This window comes from Balaenoptera physalus (assembly GCF_965194825.1).
Source record: "Balaenoptera physalus genome assembly, chromosome: 19".
NCBI classification, from domain to species: Eukaryota; Metazoa; Chordata; class Mammalia; order Artiodactyla; family Balaenopteridae; genus Balaenoptera; species Balaenoptera physalus.
Genome location: NC_138900.1, coordinates 4,668,058 through 4,683,080, shown reverse-complemented (window position 1 = coordinate 4,683,080; position 15,023 = coordinate 4,668,058). Strand labels below are relative to the sequence as shown.

Genomic DNA, 15,023 nt, shown 5'->3' with positions numbered 1-15,023 from the left:
ACAATGTGGATTTTTCATGTTTGTCGATAATACATGAAATACACACAAATAAAACTGAACACCAGATTGTCTATATAGATATTATGTTCTACACACTGAGATATTCAATATCTAGATGAGCTACATTATGAGTGGTGTTTTCAGAGATGACAAAGTCCAGAGTGGATTTAAAGAAAGGTCAGAATCTTAAATTATGATCAATAACAACCACAATGACTAAAAGGGTCTGAATACTTCCTATATGATAAGCAGTACTCTAAATGTTACATGTATTAACTTGTTATCAACAGAATAGCTCATTAGAAAAAGATGTGTTCCCATGGTAGAGAGGAGAAAACTGTCAGAGACACTCTGAGAAACTCGACTCAGGTCAACAGATAAGAAATGACACAGCAAGCATATGAACTCAGGTGGCTGGGATCTGGAATGGAAGCTAAAGAGTGTCAAAGAATTGGAACTGTTAAAATTCACAAATCTAAGGACATGTATAGGCTAAAAGGATGGAAAAAGATAGTCTATCCTACAGAGTAGAGGTGGCTACATAATATCAGACAAACTAAAAACAAAAACTGACACACAAGGGACAAAGGATATTATATAATTAAAAATGGTCAATTCAATAAGAAGATTCAACAATTATACACACACACATCTAACATTAGAGCTCCCAAAAATTAACAAATGAAGAGAGAAATGGACAGCAGCACAGTAATAGTATGACATTATAAGACCCCAGTTTTATTTATGGATGGAACCATACAGAAGATCAATAAGGAAACAGAACGTCAATAACACTACAGACTGACTGGATGTAACAGACATGTACATGTCACAACCACCCAACAACAGCAGAAAAGACATTCTTCCCAACTATCCATGGAACATTCTCTATAACAGACCACATGTTGGGGTACAAAATAAATCTTAAATTTAAGAAGACTGAGGTCATAAAAGTATCTAACCACAATTAAATGAAAATAGAAACAAGCAGACGGGGGAAAAAAAAACACCAAAAATGTGGGAAAAAAAGCCAAAAACCAATGGGCCAAAGAAGAAATCACAAAGGAATTTTTAAAATATCTGGAAGAAAATAAAAATAAAACATACCAAAATTTATAAGATACAGTGAAAGCTACACTGAAAAGTGCTTATAATAAAGATCTCAAATCAGAAATCTATTTTTACACCTAAAGGAAACAAAAAGAAGGAAAAAACTAAACCCAAAGTTAGAAGAGGTAAATCAGAAAGATGAGACCACTGATAAATGAAATAGAAAATAGAAATATAATATATAAACTAACAAACCAAGAGTCAGTGTTTTGACAAAATTAAATTTACAAACTCTTAGCTATGCTATGAAAAAAAAAACAAGATTCAAATAACTAAAAACAGATATAAAAGGCGAGAGATTGCAACTGATGTCACAGAAATTTTTTACAGGATTATAAGCGAGTACGATATACAATAATGGGCCAAAAAATTACATAATATAGAAGATAGAGGAAAATTCTTAGACACATATAACCTACTAAGCCCTAATCACTAAGAAATAAAAAGTCTGAACAGAAATATAACTGAAGAGATTCAGGCAGTAATCAAAAACTTCAAAGAAAAACCTAGGACCAGATGGCTTAACTGCAGAATTTTACCAAATATTTACGGAAGAATTACCTCATATCCTAATAAAAATCTTCTGAAGAGTTGAAGAGGCAACACTGGCGAACTTGTTCTATGGAGCTGGCATGATTCTGAGAAAAACACAAGAAGGAAGGAAAACTACAAACTAATATCCCTGATGAATACTGATAAAAATATCATTAACAAAATACCAGCAAACCAAATTCACAGCAAATTAAAACTATTCTACATCATGACCAAGTGGAATTTATAAGGCAAGGATGATTCAACATACAAAAATCAATTCATGCAATGCACCACATTAACAGAATAAATCAACCCATGATCATCTCAATTGCAGAAAAAAGCATTTGACAGAATTCAACAACCTTTCAGGATAAAAACCTCAACAAACTAGGAACAGTATCTCAACATAAGAAATGCCGTATATTGAAAAGAACACGGTTAACATCATGCTCAATGGTGGAAGAGTGAAAGCTTTCCCTCTCAGATCAGGAGGAAGTCAAGGATGCACACTCTCTGCGCTACTGTCCAAGAAAGTACTGAAAGCCTTAGCCAGAGTAATTGGACCAAAAAAAAAAAAAAAATCAAAAAAGTAAAATTATCTTTTTAGTAGATAATGAGGTTTATAATATAAACTGTAAAACTGTAAAGATTCCACAAGAAAACTGCTACATCAAAAAACAATTTTAGAAAAGTTGCAGGATGATATCAACATGCAAAAATCAGTTATATTTCTATACACAATGCACAAAGTCAAATGAAAATTAGAAAACAATCCTATTTCTATAGCATCAAAAAGAATTAAATACTTAGGAACAGATTAGCCAAGGAGGTAAAAGACTTGCACACTGAAAACTACTATAAATGTTGCTAAAAGAAATCTAAGATGATACAAATAAATAGAAAGACATCCTATACTCATGGATTGGAAGACTTAAAATGCCCAGAAAATCCTAAATGTTTCACAGATTCAATGGAATCCCTATCAAAGTTCCAATGGCAATTTTTGCAAAGATAGAAGAAAACATGGTAAAACTGATAGGGAATCTCAAGGGACCCCAAATAGCCAAAATATTCTTGAAAAAGAAGATGGAGACCACCCTTTTTTAGATTTCAAAACATAGTACAAACAAAGGAATCAAGAATGGTGTGGTCCTGGGAATTCCCCGGTGGTTCAGTGGTTAGGACTCCTCGCTCTCACTGCCGAGGGCCTGGGTTCGATTCCTGGTCGCGGAACTAAGATCCTACAAGCAGCGAGGCTTGACCGAAAAAAAAAAGGATGGTGTGGTATTGGCATAAACACAGATACTTAAACCAATGGAACAGATTAACTCAGAAATAATTCTTGGAACATATGTAAAGTGTATTTAAATGTATATATATATATTATTTATTTATTTATTTATTTATGGCTGCATTGGGTCTTTGTTGCTGTGTGTGGGCTTTCTCTAGGTGTGGGAAGCAGGGGCTACTCTTCGTTGCAGTGTGCGGGCTTCTCATTGTGGTGGCTTCCCTTGTTGTGGAGCACAGGCTCTAGGCACACGGGCTCAGTAGTTGTGGCACACAGGCTCAGTAGTTGTGGTTCGCGGGCTCTAGAGCGCAGGCTCATTAGTTGTGGCGCATGGGCTTAGTTGCTCCGTGTGGGATCTTCCTGGACCAGGGCTCGAACCTGTGTCCCCTGTATTGGCAGGCAGATTCTTAACCACTGTGCCACCAGGGAAGTCCCTTAAAATGTACTGACAAGGGTACCAAGACTACAATAAGGGGAAAGGACAGTCTAACAAATGGTGCTGGGAAACCAGGTATCTACCAGCAAAAGAATGAAGCTGGAACCTTACCTGCATCAAACGCAGAAACTTCTTTGTGTCAGAGGAGGCAATCAACACAGGGAAAAGAAAACCTCTAAAGAACGGAGGTGATGCAAGTGATTTAAAGAATTTCTAAAATCAGTGATGGAATAAAACACCCTCTATCACTAATGTTTCTGAACTTTCCATTCCATTATCAGTCATTAAGATTTTGAAGTCAGTGACTCACTCATTTAACTTCAACTGCATTAGAAAAAGAGCAAATTTCTCCTTATTGGTCTCTTTTCTAGCACTTACCAGGTATTGTGCATATTAATACCATCACTTCCATGTGCAGCTTCTTTATCCTGGTTTACAGAGAGCAGACAGTGCATCCTGATGGGGCCCTAAGCAATCCCTGCTGCCCAGTAGCACTGACACCCTGTCTCCAGTCCATGGGTGTGAAGCCCTGCCCAGTGGAGACTCCTCACAAGTTCCAGGTCACTGGGTCATGGGGAGACGGGATCTAAGTGGAGATGACAGGCCCTGAGGGAAGGACCTGGTGACTGTGACGGTACAGGTGTCAGGTGGGATACTTCAGAGTCAGACAAGATCAGCGAGTCCAAAGAAGGGCATTTCAGGAAGGACAGACAGAAAAAATCAACTGACAATATGACTTTACCTGAGAAAGAGCCATTTCTGACTCCTTTTCTTTCCTCTCCCTCCTCTTCCAGGCTCCTTCCTTAGACAATATGAGTCTTTAGAGGTCGATCTTGAAAGTTGGAAAGATGCTGTTTAATGCTTGGAATCAACACACGCCCTTCCTGAGTCACCACCACACACACAGGGAAGACCTCAGCATGTGGAACAGACAGTCCCCTGCTGCCCACTGTCCCAGGAGGGGCTCAGGACAGTAAACTCCCACACAGAGACCAACACAGGAGTTTCCCCACCCTTTCCTTCAGATCTCGCTCCCCTCCTGGTGAGGCCCTCACGTACACAGCAGCAGCGGGCACCTCAGCTGGACCCGACGATCCCCTTCAGGTCACAGACCAGCCCTGATCCATCCCCACGCAGAGCAGAGCCCCTCAGCTTCAGCCCAGATCTCAGCCCTCAGGAACGGGGGGACCCAGAGTCACGATGCTCAGTGATGGATACAGATTAGAGTCATCTGGGGCACGTTAAATATTATTGAGGTTGGGCCTCACCGCAGCTATTTAAGGGGGAATCTTTGGTCAGGGGGCACAAAACATGTATATGCAAAGTGCCTCACTGGTCTAATGGGAAGACTGGGTTGAGCAGCACTCAAGAGGAAAGCCCAGCACACCTTCTTTTCCTTTTCCAGCTTAATCGAGGTATAACTGATGAATAAAAATGGTGCACATATAAGGTGTACAACGTGATTATTTGACAGATGTATACACTGTGAAATAATTATCACAATCAAGTAATTTACACTTCCATCAACTCGCAGTTACCATTTTGCGTCTGAGTAGTGAGAACACATAAGTGATACTCCCTCAGCAAATTTCAAGTATACAGAAACACAGCATGGATAACTATAGTCAGCATGATGTGTATTAGATCCCCAGAACTTATTCATTTTATACCTACAAGTTTGTACCCTCCGACCAACATCTCCCCATTTTCCCCACCACCCAGCTCCTGGTAACAACCTTTCTATTGTTCCTATGAGTTTGACATTTCTAGTTTCCACATACAATATCTGTCTTTCTCCGTGAGGCTTATTTCACCTACCATGTTCTCTAGGTTCATTTATTTTGTAATAAATGGCAAAATCCCTCATTTTTATGGCTGAATAACATTTCATTGTGTGTGTATACACACACACACACACACACACATTTTCCTTATCCATTCTTTTGTCAACAGACATTTTGGTTCTTTCTACATCTTGGCTATGGCGAATGATGCAGTAATGCTCATTGGAGTGCAGATATTTCCCTCAGAATATCGATTTTGTTTCATTAGCTATCTAGCCAGAATAGTTGTTTTTTTTTTTTTCCAGAATAGTTTTTGATAGATTGTGTGCCTGTTCTTTTTTTAATTTATTGAGGAACCTCCACATTGTTTTCCATAATAGTCGCACCATTTACATTCCCACCATCAGTGCACAAGGGTTCCCTGTTCTCTGTATTGTGCGTGCGCGCGCGTGTGTGTGTCTGCATGTTTTGGGACAGAAAGGGAGAGGAGAATAGAGTAGCCAGCACTGGCCTGGCAACAGGAAAGTCTCGTACAGCTCCCGAAGGACGAGCCTCCGGCCTGCAGATCCCTGTGGTGTTCCTGCCCTCCGATTTGTGGAAAAATCTTTCCCTACATCACAGGACTTTGTCTCCTGGTAAGTTGTGCCCACAGACCCATACATAACAAGACCTCCCTAACGAAAATCTTCTGCCATTTGAAGCTTAGTACTCATAATTAACCTTCTGGACTCAAACTTACAAATTCTCATGAGGTCCAACACACTCTCCATATACCCCATAATATCCCCCTCCTATCCTGCTATAAAATACCAGAAGACATTCCAACTTCTAATAACTCATGCATTCATGCTGGAATAATACATATGAAGACACCTAAAGACCCTCTAGACCCAAGACACTATATTTTAATATAAAGCATTATTTTTTAAATTAATTAATTAATTTATTTATTTATTTTTGGCTGTGTTGGGTCTTCGTTGCTGCCCGCAGGCTTTCTCTAGTTGCGGAGAGCGGGGGCTACTCTTCACTGCGATGCACAGGCTTCTCACTGCGGTGGCTTCTCTTGCTGTGGAGCACAGGCTCTAGGCGAGCGGGCTTCAGTAGTTGTGGCACTCAGGCTCAGTAGTTGTGGCACACGGGCTTAGTTGCTCCGCAGCACGTGGGATCTTCCCGGACCAGGGCTCGAACCCGTGTCCCCTGCATTGGCAGGCGGATTCTTAACCACTGTGCCTTGGAACCAGGGAAGTCCCAAGACACTATATTTTAATTCACAGTGCCCCAGCCCAAACAATGTCATCTCCAAATCTAATAATAAAAGCAAGATGTCTCCAACGATGCACATGCCCCAATGAGAACATACATCTTCCACGGAAACACTCCAACTTCTCTTTTGTATCTTTCAAAGTGCATCTAAAACTTTCTTCACTTGCAACCCAAAATACTCAAAAATACCAAAAGTAACCCAGAAAATGATTTCTGAGACTTTCCCTGTATTACTCCATGGGTTGCAATGATGATGATGCTTGCCCCCCAAAAAACCCAACAAAAGTCAGCATGTGGAGTGGATGCTGGGGGCACCCTCTAGATCCAGCCCCTCGGGACTAAGGCACCCATCCTCCTGCACCCACAGCTCCCTGTGGGCTCAGCTCAGGCCTTGGTTCCACCATCATTGCACGATACTACTTCCCTCTGCCTAATTCCACTCCTTACATTCCTCCTCAGGTGTGACCAGGGCCTACCCAATTAAAACTAGTACATGCAAATCCGTTTTAGCACGTGTGTCCCAGGCAACCTGAGTTGACACTAGGGCACCCCAAACCATTCCATGCAGCCCACAACCGCCCATAAACCCACTTGCAGATGCTCCAGCCAGAACTGAGACATGCCTTCCCAACACTGCACACACCCACTGATCCCACAAGGAACAGGAGCACACAGCATTCATTGGGCTCTTCTGTTTGACCACACTTGCTGCCATATCCCTCCTGCAGACCCCTCCACTTTTCCCCATTTTACTGCCTCTCCTCCGGGCATGACTGAGCAAATAGGGCTAAAAGGCACAGAGGCTTCTGAGCACAGACATCACAGTAGGAATGCTGCCACCCAAAGGATGCTAGGTATTCTGTATGAAGATCAAGAAGTTGGCCCTCCTGGGAAAACTTGCCAGCAACTGGGGACGATATAGAGTCCAGTTACAAAGGCTACTGAGTTCAGTGAGGAAGTCACCGAGAGAGGGTCCTCAGGTCTCACTGTGTCCTGATCTCCCCACGCACATCTAATTGCAAGATACCCTAGCTCTTTACGAGGGGCCTCCTTCACGCCCCCTTACGTTCCTGACTTCCTGCCTACCTTTAACCTTTAACACAGTGAAATCAGTATCCCTGACTCCGAAGAGATGAACTGCTGGAAGGCAAAAACCTCTTGTCAAGGTGGCGACTGGCCCTGGATGTTTAGAGCCTGGAAGACCTGAGAACTACAGTGGATCAGTGACACAGCGGACTACACGTGGGGACACCTCAGCACACTGCCTGCGGGTACCAGCCTCAAGTGCTTACTAGGTTTCTCTAAATCGTTCTTATTTTGAGTAATTAAGCAGCCACAGCGGGTAAGGGTCAATTAAAGTTGAAATTTCCAAATAGAATTACCACACGATCCAGCAATCCCACCCCTGGGCATGTATCCAGACAAAACTATAATTCAAAAAGATACACGCACCCCTATGTTCATAGCAGCACTATTCACTATAGCCAAGACATGGAAACAACCTAAATGTCTACCGACAGGTGAATGGATAAAGAAGATGGGAGATATATAGATAGATATACACATACACACAAATGGAATATTACACAGCCATAAAAAAGAACACAGTAATGCCATCTGCAGCAACATGGTTGCAACTAGAGATTATCATACAAAGTGAAGTAAATCAGGAAGACAAAAATAAATACCATATGATATCACTTACATGTGGAATCTAAAACATGACACAAATGAACCTATCTACAAAAACAGAAACAGACTCATGGACATACAGAACAGACTTGCAGTTGCCAAGGTGGAGGGGATTAGGGGAGGGATGGAGTGAGAGAGTGGGGTTAGCAGATGTAAGCTTTTATATACAGAATGGATAAACAATAAGGTCCTACTGTATAGCACAGGGAACTATACTCAATATCCTATGATAAACCATAATGGAAAATAATTTTTTTTAAAAAGTTCAAATTTCCAGAACAAATATGCAAACCATCATCATCACTTGTTCAAGTCCCTTGGTCTTCCCTGAGGATTACTCAGCCCAACCCGCAGTCCTAGCATCTAAACACATTCTCAACGTCATGTACTGCCGTCATCCTGGGAAAAAGAGGAACGCTGTGTGCACTTCAATGGAGGGAAGACAGGAAAGACTCAAAATAATCAATGGAGAAGGGCATTTCTGTTGATGGCAATTGATACAGAGGCAATAAAACCCGGGTAACGTGACAGAGATCGTCAGGAGGGGACGGGGAGCCCTCTCTGAGCCTAGACCTGAAGGAGGACAAGGGGCCTGAGCCACGGTGACTTAAAGGCCAAAGGTAAGAACAGGAACTGAGATCTGACACAGAAAAGGTGTTGGTGTTTGGAAACAGAGAAAAAGTCAATGTGACTGGGGCAGAGTGAACTGTGAGAAAAGGGTCAGCTCCCAGGATGAGGCTGGAGACCCTGGCAGGGCCCTGAGGATGACACAGGGCTGAGCAGCCAGTGAGGAGTTGGGATTTTGTCCTGAAGACAAATGGAGGCCATTGGAGGTCTGAGTGCCAGGACCGACATAAACTCCCTTTAGGTTTACACTTAATGCAGAGAAGGAAGACTGACTACGGGCTCTCTGACTCAGAGCCTAGCTTCCTGCCTCCATCCTAACACTTTTGTTTTTCATTCTGGGAGGGCTGGGACCCATTTAAAAAATTCTAATTACAACTGCACACTCTTTCCAAGAACTGCCACACACGGATACACACCCAGTTTGGCCAATCCTTTCAGGGGTCAGGGTTGCTCAGACTGAGAATTTCTGGTCTAGTCTGTCATCCCATCTCATCTCCTTGAGGCCTAGAGGGGAGACATTTCTGAGAAGGTCTGAGTTTAGAGAACAGACCAGGTGGAACTGAATTCTGAAAAGGTCACCTGAAGGGCCAGTGGGCACAGTTTGTTCTTATCACCTGTCCCATTTATTTAATCCCAATAATGAAAGGGAACATTTTCTTGGAGAAGTGCAACAATTAGAAAATTCCAGCTTGCTTTTTTTTTTTTTTAATGCTTAGACAACAACTTCTTAATTTGCACAAGTCCAGAGACACTCAACCCACAAGAGGGCAGAACCCTTTGAATTCTTCCTAATGAAATGAAAGTCTGTTTTCCCAGAGTACTCAAAAATATTTCTTTGAATGAAAGAGAAAATGAATGAGTTATTGTTATACTGAAATAAAAGCCCTTAAAGAATTAAATAATTTGCTTTATTAAATTTTCATCAGTGTATTTCTTCTCCCTAAAACACGTAGGAACCGAATAGAAAGAAACAAACAGAAGTGGGTTGTTATAGTCTTGGAAATTACATAAACATGCAAAAGCAAGGGAATGATTAATAAATAAAGCTCCAGCTCCAATCATTTCCTGATTCTGGATGCTATTATGGGTTGAACTGTTTCTCCTCAGAAAAGATATGCTGGAGTCCAAACTCCTAGTACCTCAGAATGTGACCTTATTGCAGACAGGTCTTCATAGAGATGATCAAGTTTAAATGAGGTCATTAGTGAGTATGCTAATCCAATATGACTGGTATCCTTATAAGAAAAGGAAATTTGGACACAGAGACATACACAGGGAAAATGACATGTGAAGATGAAGATTTTTCTTAGGCAGAGAAAAATCTATGCCAAAGAATGACAATGATCATCAGGAAACCACCAGAAGCTAGGAGAAAGGCAAGTAACAGAGTGTCCCGCACAGATCTCAGAAGGGACCAGCCAGGCTGACACCCTGATCTCTGATTTCTCGTCTCCTCAACTATAATGCAATAAATTTCTGTTGTTTAAGAGACTCAGTTTGTGGAACTTTGTTACAGCAGCCCTAGCAACCTCATACAGGAGCCTAGAGACCTAGTTATTTTTCTACATGAAAATACTTTCCTCTTAATACTATTTATTTTCTTTATGACATAGTCAACAGCGATATTTTTGGAAGAAAAGAATTCGTCAAAAGGTCAAAAGTTAGAAACATCTTACTCTCAATTTGCTTTTATATGTAACTATTAAATCTATTTTTGAAGTTTCTTTTATGAAAAGAGTGTCATATTCATAGAAAAAAGACAATTTCTCTATTTCATCATTATATTCTAGGTAATTTATAAAATGGCAGATGTCATTTTGATTCTAACAATTATAAAAACTTTTATACACAATGTATTCAATTTCAGACCATGAGCTTCAAGAAACTATACCAAAAATAAAGTTCTCAGTATGAGAAAAATAGAGAAGTCAATGTGGTGTTATAACATTAAATTAAAATCAATTACACACCCATTTACCCAACACAAGGGATATAACATACAAATAAAGAGAGAATTAATAAGAAAATTGTTATAGACTTGCAGGATGATCTTCAGAGGATTACTAAAATAGAACTGTATCCTGTATTTATTGATGCCATGATTTTCTCCCCATCTTCATCTTGGGAATATATATGAATAATTCAACCAATAGTAAGTTCTACTGCTGTGTGTTTTAAAATATTTTCCTGGCTCAAAATGTTTAACAACAGGGTCCGTATATAGGATGCCAGACTGACTGCCATCAGCAAGAAAATAAAAACATTTTCTTTGGAAATCTAATCATTAATTTGGATTTGACTGTGGCAGTTACCACATAAAGATTAAGCAGTCAACTAATAGATTACTATTATCTTTTGTCCCCTCTTAGCAATAAGCTACTAAAGCATAAAAGTGTGTATAATTTTTTTTAAAATAAATTTATTTATTTTTGGCTGCATTGGGTCTTTATTGCTGCACGCAGGCTTTCTCTAGTTGCAGCTAATGGGGGCTACTCTTCCTTGCCGTGCGCAGGCTTCTCATTGCGGTGACTTCTCTTGTTGTGGAGCACGGGCTCTAGGCACGTGGGCTTCAGTAGTTGTGGCGTGCAGGCTCAGTAGTTGTGGCTCGCGGGCTCTAGAGCACAAGCTCAGTAGTTGTGGCACACGGGCTTAGCTGCTCCACAGCATGTGGGATCTTCCCGGACCAGGGCTCGAACCCATTACCCCTGCATTGGCAGGCGGATTCTTAACCACTGTGCCACCAGGGAAGTCCCAAAAGTGTGTATAATTTGAGTGAAATTATTTTCCAGTTTAAAAGTGAGTTGCATGTGAGTACCTGATAGAGCTGTAGCAGCAATAGGATTTGTTTTTAAATGTTTACTTTATCAGAAACCTTTTTGTTGTTTAAATCTACCAGCTTACCAAGACAGATGTGTCTGTTCAATTTTCAGAAGAGATGGCAGATGCTCAAATTCAAAAATAATGGATATGGGTGATTTTAAATAGCAAAGATGAAAGTTGATTTCCCAACCTTATTTTCTTGCCAAGCAGCTGGGCAGCGATAAGGCACGCTTACCTAATTGGTGCCAATTAATTACCATGTGGGTTCAGTTTAGAGCTGAATCCAATACTGACTGGTTCAGAAGCCTATACCATTCAGGGACTCATCAGACACACCTTCAGAAATGCTACAAACATACTACTTTTCAAAATGCGGGCGGCGACTCCTTTAATGGCTCACTGTCAAGGGAAATATGTATTTAATAAAATACTGCCTATGAGATCAAAGCCCCTGGCACCCATCCCTCTCACTAATTACAACAGTAAATTTGGATACATTACAAAAGAAAACAAACATGACTTGAGGACTCTGGAAGGTAAACAAGAGCAGAGAGGTGACGGGAATGAGCCAAAAGTTGGAGAAGCAACCAGTCGCATGGTTTTGCACCAAGGGTGGACACCACTTGCACAGCGGCACACAGCACGTGCAGCTAAAGCGCTGACAGAAAATTTGGATATTTCTGGCCAGGGAACAATGGAACAAAGTCACTTAGTTAGACCAGAGTATGGGAAGAAAATCCTAGAGGAGAGGAAGCTTGAAAAGAGGCACCAGCGTTTCTGTGTAGAAGCCCATAAAACTCCCAGCCTAACATGTGAACCACACGTGCTTTGCACAAACCCAAATCAGCATAGCAACAATTTTGAGCACTCAGCTGACATCTGAACCACTTGCAAAATCTCAGCCTAACCTCAGCCTAACCCCTGAACCTCACAGGTTCAAATGAGACAGGCCAAAATCAGCATGACCAAGGTTTTGAGAAAACAACTGAGACTTGAGCCACTGCAACAAAAGGTTAAACACAACTGGCAGTCTGAACAAAATAAACTCCATCTCCTACAGAAACAAACCATCAACATTCTTCAGAGGATTATAACAAAACCCAGAGTCTACACAATTCACAACATCCATGAAATAATAATAATAAAACAACACTTAACATACCAAAACTGAGGAAGATAGGGGTCATTCTCAAGGGAAAAGGCAACTGAGAGACACTGATTCTGGGATGACTCAGATGATAAAATTATCAGATAAAGATTTTAAAAGCAGCTATTATAAAGCTATGCTCTATGTGGCAAAGAAACATACTTGAAATAAATCAAAAAGGTAGAAATTTTAAAGAAATACAAAATTTTATAAGAAGGACAAAATGGAAATTTTACAAATAAACAAATTAATTATTTAAATTAAAAACTCCCTGGAAACTCCATGAAGACATGCCAATTTGTCTTCAAACTGTATTTTAACCAGCACTAGTAACAGTTTCTGCTCAGAATAGGTCCATGAAAATATTTAATGAATAAAATCTTAAGTCTGGTAAAATGAAATATTATTTAAAATATTTTAAATAGAGCATATAATTCACATAGGCTGAAAAATTTATATGAAAGCACATATAAATTTTTAATGGAGAAACCTCAGTCCTTTATAACAAGGATAAACCACATTATCATCTTTACCTTTTGAAATACTAAATATCCCATACTAAAGACAAAATACAAAGTAATCTATTAAACGTCCTAGATATATGAAAAAATTAAAATTTTCCCATGTGTCTTGAATCTGCTTGAAAGGAGATTGGAAGTTGCAACTCTGTTCTAACCACAAGGCTGAACGAACTAAAAAATCAACAACTTTAAGAAAAGTAGTCACAGAGCCAACAACAATTTTCAGTTGAACCAAAAACTGGAGAGACAAAGAGGCAGACAAAAAGAATCACAACTTACCGGAGTGGAAACTCACGAGTTGAAACTCCACCAGAACCGGTCCCAGAGTAAACAAAGAAAAAAACCTGAACTGTAATTAACAAATTGCTGGAGGCTCAGAGCAGACAAGTCCAAGATGTAAAAACTCCAAGGGACCCAGTCATAGGTGGGCCCCTCCATGCAACTGTGGGTTTCACCTGCAGGAGCTCAACCAAGTTCTCATAGTAAATACCGGAGAAAAAGACTCTGGAGCTTCCAACGGGGACAGAGAAAAAGGAACTAGTTTGAAATACACCTGAGCATGCTGTTCCTTTTAAAAAGGCCCGCCCACAGGTGAGACTATTTAACCATAGCCTTACCTGCTGGGGTTTTGAACCTAACTGACTTGCTGGGAGGGAAACACCCAACTGCAGACCATACTAGTCATCTTGTCCCACAAAAGGAAGGGAGAATGAGAATTATATATGCAGTTCACAGTGCAGAGGTATAGGCTCACTAAAAGACTGAGACCCACTCACAGAACTCTGAACGCTTCCCCTCCCCCCACACCCCACCATCACATTACTAAAGGCCTATTTACAGCAACTGCTTTTACCCAGTGCATCATGTCTATCACGAGAAGAATTACAAGGCACATCAGAGGCAGCAATCACAGTTGGAAGAGGCGGAGGAAACATCAGAATCAGATATGCCAGGGACGTTGGGATTATCAGACTGAGAATTTCTGCTTACGTCTGTCCCATTTAAAACACTGGGACCATCTTTCATGTTCCTGAGCAAAGGAAGCTTCTTTCAAGGTCTGATCACACTGATACCATTTAATTCTTCTTTTCCAGAAAAATCACAGTAAAATACTTTAAAAATACAGAATTGCAAAAACATAGCTGTGGAAAACATAGCAAGGAGTCAACTTAGAAATAAGCTCTGAGCAAACTTCTTCATCATGAACAGAGGGGCTCTGTTGGAAGATTCCAAGTCAATCCAGCCCATCCTTCATCAACTGCAGTGACAATCAAGAGGGACCTGAGGGAAACATCTTCATGTCACCTCACAGCTCACGATTTTCACAGATCACATAAAAGGGAAGGCAATGTATTATTATTAAGCTAACTGGTTAAACTAAGTTTTAACTGTTAATAGAAAAGATCACTAACATCTTTCCAAGTCCTTATCAAAACAGTCAAATTATTTACTAGTTACCAAAGAACATTTCCAATATATAACTTAATGAGGAGAAAGCAGTCAAGTCTCGAATAAACCTGAAACATTTTAAAAAGAAATATTTTCTGAAATTTTTTAAAAAAATTTATTTATTTTTATTTATTTATTTTTGGCTGCATTGGGTCTTCGTTGCTGTGCGCGGGCTTTCTCTAGTTGCGGCGAGCGGGGGCCTCTCATTGTGGTGGCTTCTCTTGCTGCAGAGCACAGGCTCTAGGCATGCCGGCTTCAGTAGTTGTGGCTCGCGGGCTCTAGAGCGCAGGCTCAGTAGTTGTATCGCACGGGGCTTAGTTGCTCCGCGGCATGTGGGAGCTTCCCAGACCAG

At 40.6% G+C, this 15,023-nt stretch overlaps 3 protein-coding genes across 10 annotated transcripts in view; 2 read left to right on the top strand and 1 right to left on the bottom strand.

The window, feature by feature from the left end:
- Positions 1–15,023, top strand: part of LOC309648210 (zinc finger protein 677-like) — a 205,574-nt gene that overhangs the window by 26,852 nt on the left and 163,699 nt on the right. The gene's annotated exons all lie outside the window — the stretch shown is intronic.
- The window catches only part of LOC309648115 (zinc finger protein 525-like), a 219,054-nt gene that overhangs the window by 91,532 nt on the left and 112,499 nt on the right, over positions 1–15,023 (top strand). The gene's annotated exons all lie outside the window — the stretch shown is intronic.
- Positions 1–15,023, bottom strand: part of LOC309648108 (uncharacterized protein) — a 363,120-nt gene that overhangs the window by 345,040 nt on the left and 3,057 nt on the right. For 6 of the 8 annotated variants that reach the window (XR_014256475.1, XR_014256476.1, XR_014256477.1 and 3 more), the window contains exon 2: positions 4,111–4,200. The exons of the other annotated variants lie outside the window; for them this stretch is intronic. The gene's annotated coding sequence lies outside the window, so the exon portion shown is untranslated. The remainder of the gene's footprint in view (positions 1–4,110; positions 4,201–15,023) is intronic. 8 annotated transcript variants of the gene reach the window in all.